The sequence below is a fragment of the Tupaia chinensis genome, unplaced genomic scaffold (genome assembly GCF_000334495.1).
Source record: "Tupaia chinensis unplaced genomic scaffold, TupChi_1.0 Scaffold144991_2, whole genome shotgun sequence".
NCBI classification, from domain to species: Eukaryota; Metazoa; Chordata; class Mammalia; order Scandentia; family Tupaiidae; genus Tupaia; species Tupaia belangeri.
This window is the reverse complement of record NW_006204851.1, coordinates 4,138,582-4,145,452: the sequence shown is the minus strand read 5'-3', so window position 1 is coordinate 4,145,452 and position 6,871 is coordinate 4,138,582.

Sequence of the window (6,871 nt, the reverse complement as noted above, 5' to 3'; positions counted from 1 at the left end):
ATCCACCTGCAGAAAGATAAATCTGAACTCCTGTCTGTCACCATTAACAAAATTCAACTCAAAGTGCATCAAAGATCTAAACCTAAGACCACAAACTATAAAAGTACTGGTTGAAAAAACTGGGGAAACTCTGGGAAATATTGGGGCAGGTAAGGACTTCTTAAGCAAAACCCCCAAAGCACAAGCAATAATCCCCTAAATAGACAGGTGGGATTACATCAGATTAAGAAGTTTCTGCACACCAAAGGACACCGTAATTAGTGTAAATCGACAACCCTTTGAATGGGAGAGAATTTTTGTTAACTGTGCCTCAGATAAGGGCCTGATAACCAGAATAAACAGGGAACTCAAGCGGCTTACCTGGAAGATAATGATTAACCCAATTAATAGAGGGGAAAAGAAGCTTAATAAACAACTCTCTAAGGAAGACATATGAACAGCCAAAAAGCATATGAAAAATGCAAAACATCCCTCATCATAAGGGAGATGCAGATCAAAACCACAATGAGATACCACCTAACCCCAGTCAGAATGGTGAAGATTAAAAAAAAAAATAAAACTGGTAAGTGCTGGAGGGGATGTAGTGAAAGAGGAGCACTCCTACATTGTTGGTGAAAATGTAAATTGGTTCGGCCATTGTGGAGAACATTATGGAGGTTCCTCAAAGACCTTCAAATATAATTACCATGTGATCTAGCAATTTCACTCCTGGGTATCTAGCCAAAGGATGGGAGAAAACTCAGTCAGAAAAGCACTTGCACAACTATATTCATTGCAGCATTATTCACAATTGCTAAGATATATAACCAACCCAAATGTCCACAAACAAATGAATGAACTGAAAACTTGTGGCATATATACTCCATGGAATACTATTCAGCCATAAAAAAAAACAATCAAGGCCCTGGAATTTGATAGAAAGTGGATGAATATAGAATATTTGTTACTGAGTGAAGCAAGTCAGGCTATGAAAGAGAGACATTGTATGTCTCCACTTAATATATACCTACTGTCCACACTCTGGTAGAGACTGAAAAACTAGAGAACATAAAAGCATTAAAAAATGTAATGGAGACTAGAGACAAAGTTGAAAGAGAGTGGGGGAGGGGAAGAACATAGGAAAGGAAATTGGGGGGAAAAATAGAGAGGTAAGGCATTTTTGGGACACAGATATGGTTTATTATCTGTTGATGAGAATGTGTATAGTATTGTCAATTGAGCTGAACTGAAATGTTTATCATGCTGAGTAAAGTCTCTTTAAAACCTAAATGATGTATAGTGATTGCATGTATAAATAATAATAATAAAGAAAAATAGCTAAATGTTTTATAGGCAAGGGAAAAAAACTGCTAGAACTAACTTATTCATCATCATCTTGTATATCTTCATCCTCTTCATTTTTATCATCTTCCTTCTGTTCCTCCTTTTTCTTGCTCTTTTCAGCCTTAACAACTCCCTCTTTTGCTGTGTCAGGCTTTACTTTAGTTTGGTATGCAGCAATATCTTTTTTGTATTTTCCTTCAGCTTAGCAGCCTTCTTTCCATCAGGCTGTTTATCATCTGCAGTAGTGTTATTCCACATTTCTCCCAGTTTCTTTGCAACATCACCAATGGATAGGCCAGGATGTTCTCCTTTGATATTCAGAACACAAGAGAAAGGCCACCGATTCTTCTTGGGTGCATTGGGATTCTTGAACTTCTTTTTGTTTTCCCTTTAATACGGAAATTTGAAAAGCAAAATTATTGAGAAGTGAGGGAAAAAATGCTATAGCACATTTTGAGGTGCTGGGCATAGTGTATTTCCTCTGTATGATAGCATTTTGTAAACTTGTGATTCAGTTTTTCTTTGTTCCAGAATGCTTAGAGTTCTAAAGGCTGCTCAAACTACTAAAATCTTTGTAGGTTTGCAAAGATTTGCCCTGTATCAATGGGGATGTAATGTAGACTTAAAATATTTTCTCCAAGGTTCTCACTGTCTGGATCAACCAGAAGAAGAGGTTGCAACCTGATTGCTGTGTTAAATACCCAGTGGGCAGTTTGATTTTTCTTGATGAAAATTATTTCCCACATTAGCTAAATACACATGGCATATCTCATCAGCCTAGCTTTACGTTTAAATATGCACCAGATGATATTGTGTAACACGTTCTCTTCTGCTCAGCCTCCAGAAGCAGAATGCATAAAGATGATCATCAAAAACCAAGCAGCATTGGGAACAGCAATTAGCGGAATGGCTATGTCGCTGGACTCCCACGTAGTCGACCGAGGTTCGCGTCCCGGGCCTGGTAGCTTAAACTCACGCCGGACGTGTGTGCATGCGTGCCCAAGATCCCGAGAGGAGAATGGAGGAGTAGGGAATGCGGCGTGGCCATCCCCCCTGGTGGGCGATTTCTCACTTTCTATCGCTCTATCTCTCTCTGTCTGGTGAGCGCTCGTGCCCTATAGCAAAAACCTACCCGGAAAAAAAAAAAAAAAAAAGCAACATTTAAAATCACATTTTCTTCTGTTAACTAAGAAGAATGTGGGCTTCAGGACTTAATTTGCTCTTTTATTTTCATCAATCAGGTAGTAAGATGCTACCATGTACAGTGTTTATGGCATCATCCTAAGTATTCACAGAAAAAGAGAATCATCATCCTAAGTGACCTTAAGTGGTTCATTTGATAGGAGCCAGGCCATAGATCACATCAAGTCAATTCACACAAAAGGCGCTTCTTTACTACAAGTCAGAAAGGTGGAAAACTCCAGGTATAACTCACAAAGCAGTGTTTCCTAAAGTATGGGATATTAAGTAGACTGGGTAAAGGGATCAACCATGTAACTAGTCATGCTTCTCCATACATCATGTGTTACATAAATGAGACAGTAGCTACTCCTGGGGTGGATATTTTAATATTAAAATGAACAAAGATTCACCAAAGCAAAGGGAGTGTCTATTCCCCCTTAATTTCTCCTGATTTTTCAGGCTGGTAGGGGCTCATAGTTCTTTTCTGTTAGGTTACACTCAGCATAAAACAACTTTAGACAGCTTGTGTTTGATGGAGTTTGCTCGCTTCAGAACCAATTCACACAGCTTGTGGTAGAACCTGCTCTGCTTACATAATCAGTTCATATAGGAAAGTTAGGAATCATTGCTTCAAAATTTATTAATTTCTTTTTCTTTTTTTTTGAAGAGGTTTTTTCTATAGGGCACATGTGCTCGCCAGAAAGACATAGAGACAGAAAGCAAGAAATCCCCCCCAGCGGGGATGGCCATGCCGTGAACCCTTCTCCTCCACTCTCCTCTTAGGATCTTGGGCATGCATGCACACGTGCCCAGCATAAGTTTAAGCCACCAGGTGTGGGACTTGAACTGCAGTCGACTACATGGGAGTCCAGTGACATAGACATTATGCCAACTACTGGTAACCCCCAAATTTATTCATTTCTACACAGGCCTCCATAATCTGTGGCTACCTATGTGATTCTCTTCACATTAGTACTAAAGTTACAAAAAATTTTTCAAGCAGAATAATATCCTTCCTCAAAGTATATTCTAATCATTTCTGAAAATCCATGAAATGATTCTCACAGGATGTTTAAAATGAGTCTGGCCACTTTATTTGCCACTGCTTTTCCTTTTTAATTTGCTCCAATTTCTGCAGATTGATACTTTCAATCATTGATATCTAAGGTCAGGAAATAATATGGCTAAGTGATGAGCACATAGACTCTGAAATTTGACTCTAGGGTTAAATAAGCTTGACTTTTCTCTAACTGTATAGCATGAACAATCAATTTAACCTTACTATGCCTCAAGTTCCAAATCTTTAAATGAGATTGTACAGGGAAAAGATGTCATCTGCTTTAGAACTAAAGGTGGGAAAAGGTTCATTGTGGTTTATACACAGTGGAAAGTTTTTCTACAGGAATGAAGAAATTTGTAGTTGGGATAGAGAATAAAGGAAGAGAGGGAAATTAGAATGATAGAGGAAATTCAGTAAACTAATGTGCATAAATGTCATATGCATATTTAGTACTCAACATATACTTATTATTATTACTATAATTATTATTAGCAAAACCACTATTAGGTAGTAAAGGTGTTTTTTTATTATTTCTGATTTAAAAAGATACGCATTTTACAGTAAGCATTTGATAAGTGTTTGCTATTTTCATGTACAAAGTTGTTGCATGAAGCTTTCTATCTGCCACTTTTGACTAAGTTCCCGCATAGGAATGCTGACAATGCTATGGGTGTTCTTTTCTCATCACACAATCTTCGAGGTGACAGAGGAGTGCTAAGACAAAAGGGTCCAGGAAAAGTAGCCTCCACTATGTTTGTGACACACTTTGACACCAGGATTAAAGTATCTCAACCAGTCCTATTGTAGATTATGTGGAGAGTATTCAGAAAAACTAAGGAGAGAGACAAAAATAAGAGAACAAAAAACTACTAAGAAAATGTCTTACAAAATGGCAAGGACAAGTCCGCAAATATTGATAATAACATTGAATGTTAATGGATTAAATTCTCCAATCAAACGACACAGACTGTCTGGGAAAACAAAACAAAACAAAACAGAAACCATCTATTTGTTCCCTACAAGAAATGCATGTAATCAGTAAAGACATATGTAGCCTAAAGCAAAGGGCCAGAAAAATATATTTCATGCAAATAAAAATCAAAAGAAGGCTGGAGTCACAATACTATCAGAAAAAAAAAAAAATAGGCTTTAAGAAAAAACTGTAAGGAGAGACAAAGAAGGACATTATATAGTACAAAAAAGTCTAATTCATAAAGAAGATATAACACTTATAAATATCTATGCCCTCAACTCAAGAGCACCCAAATACCTGAAAGAATTACTGCTAGATCTAAAGAGAGAGATAGACTGCAACATGTTAATCACTGGGGATCTCAATATCACACTATCTCCTTTTTTTTTTTTTTGGAGAGATTTTCACTGTAGGGCGCGTGCGCTCGCCAGACAGACAGAGAGAGACATAGAGACAGAAAGCGAGAAATCACCCCCCAGGGGGGATGGTCACACCGCAATCCCTTCTCCTCCATTCTCCTCTCGGGATCTTGGGCACGCACGCACACGCGCCCGGCGTGAGTTTTAAGCCACCGGGTCCAGGACACGAACCGCGGTCGACTACGTGGGAATCCAGCGACATAGCCATTACGCTAACTGCTGGTTCCCCACACTATCTCCTTTGGACAGATCATCTAGACAAAAAATAAGCAAGGAGATACAGAATCTAAATGACACCATAAATGAAATAGACTTGACAGACAGCTATAGAGTTTTCCACCCAACAGCCACAAAATATACATTTTTCTCACTCCCACATGGAACCTTTTCAAAGCCTAACCACATGATGGGGCACAAAACAAGGTTTTACAAATTCAAAGGCATAGAAACTATGTCCAGCATTTTTTCCAACCATGATAGAATTAAACTTGAAATTAAGTTCAGAATAAAACTAAAAAACACAATTATATGAAAATGAAACCACCTATTCCTGTATGAATTCACAACCACTGAAGAAATTAAGAATGAAATAAACGGTTCCATTGAAAACAATGGTAATGGGACCAGCAGTTGGCATAATGGCTATGTCACTGGACTCCAATGTAGTTGACAGTGATTTAAGTCCTGGACCTGGTGGCTCGAACTCACACTGGAAGTGTGTACATGTGCGCCAAAGATCCCGAGAGGAGAATGGAGGAGAAGAGTTTGCAGCTTGGCCATCCCCCCTAGGGGGTGATTTCTCACTTTCTGTCTCTGTCTGTCTTTCTGGTGAGCGCATGCATCCTATAGCAAAAATCTCTCAAAAAAAAAAAAGAAAGAAAGAAAGAAAAAGAAAGAAAGAAAGAAAGAAAGAAAGAAAGAAAGAAAGAAAGAAAGAAAGAAAGAAAGAAAAGAAAAGAAAACAATGATAAGAAATACACAAGTTTTCAGAACCAATGAGACACAGTGAAGGTGATCATGAGGGAAGTTCATAGCAATTACTTCACATAAGAAAAAATCAAAAGTGGCAGATAGAAAACCTAACAGTATACCTCAGGGAACTAGAAAAACTACAATAAAACCCCAAAAATATTCTAGAAGAAAATAAATAATAAAAATTTAAGAAGAAATAAATAAACTAGAGAATAAATGAGCTATACACAAAATAAATGAAACCAAAAGCCGATTCTTTGAGAAGATAAACAAAATTGATACATCATTACCTAGAATAATTAAGAAGAGAGAAAAGAACCAGATAAATTCTCAATGAAACAGGCAGTATTACAGTGCCATAGATATATAACAGAAATACAATGAAGATTAGAGAATACTATGAGAGAATATACACCAACAAACAAGAAAACCTGAATGTAATGGACAAATTTCTAGACACATATAAGCTACCAAGACTGAATCATTCATTTTATCTATCATGAAGCTTCCATCATCCTTCTCCACCAAACAGACAAGGACATAACAAAAATAGAAAACTACAGACCAATATCCCTGATTAATAAAGATGCAAAACAATTATCAAAATACTAGCAAATTGTATGCAACAACACCTTTAACAGATTATATACCATGACCAGGTAGGTTTTATTCCAGGGATGCAAGGATGGTTCAACATATGCAAAACAATAAATGTCATAATTAAGACTCTCAGCAAAAATTGCACTAGGAACATTTCTCAGCACAGTAAAAACCATAAATGAAAAACTCATAGCTAGCATCAGACAGAATGAGGAAAGCTTAAAGTTTTTCTGCTAAAAACTAGAACAAGACAAGGCTGCCTCCTCTCTCCCCATCATTTCAATATAGTACTAGAAAACCTAGCCAATGCAATTAGACAAGAGAATAAAATACATTGAAATA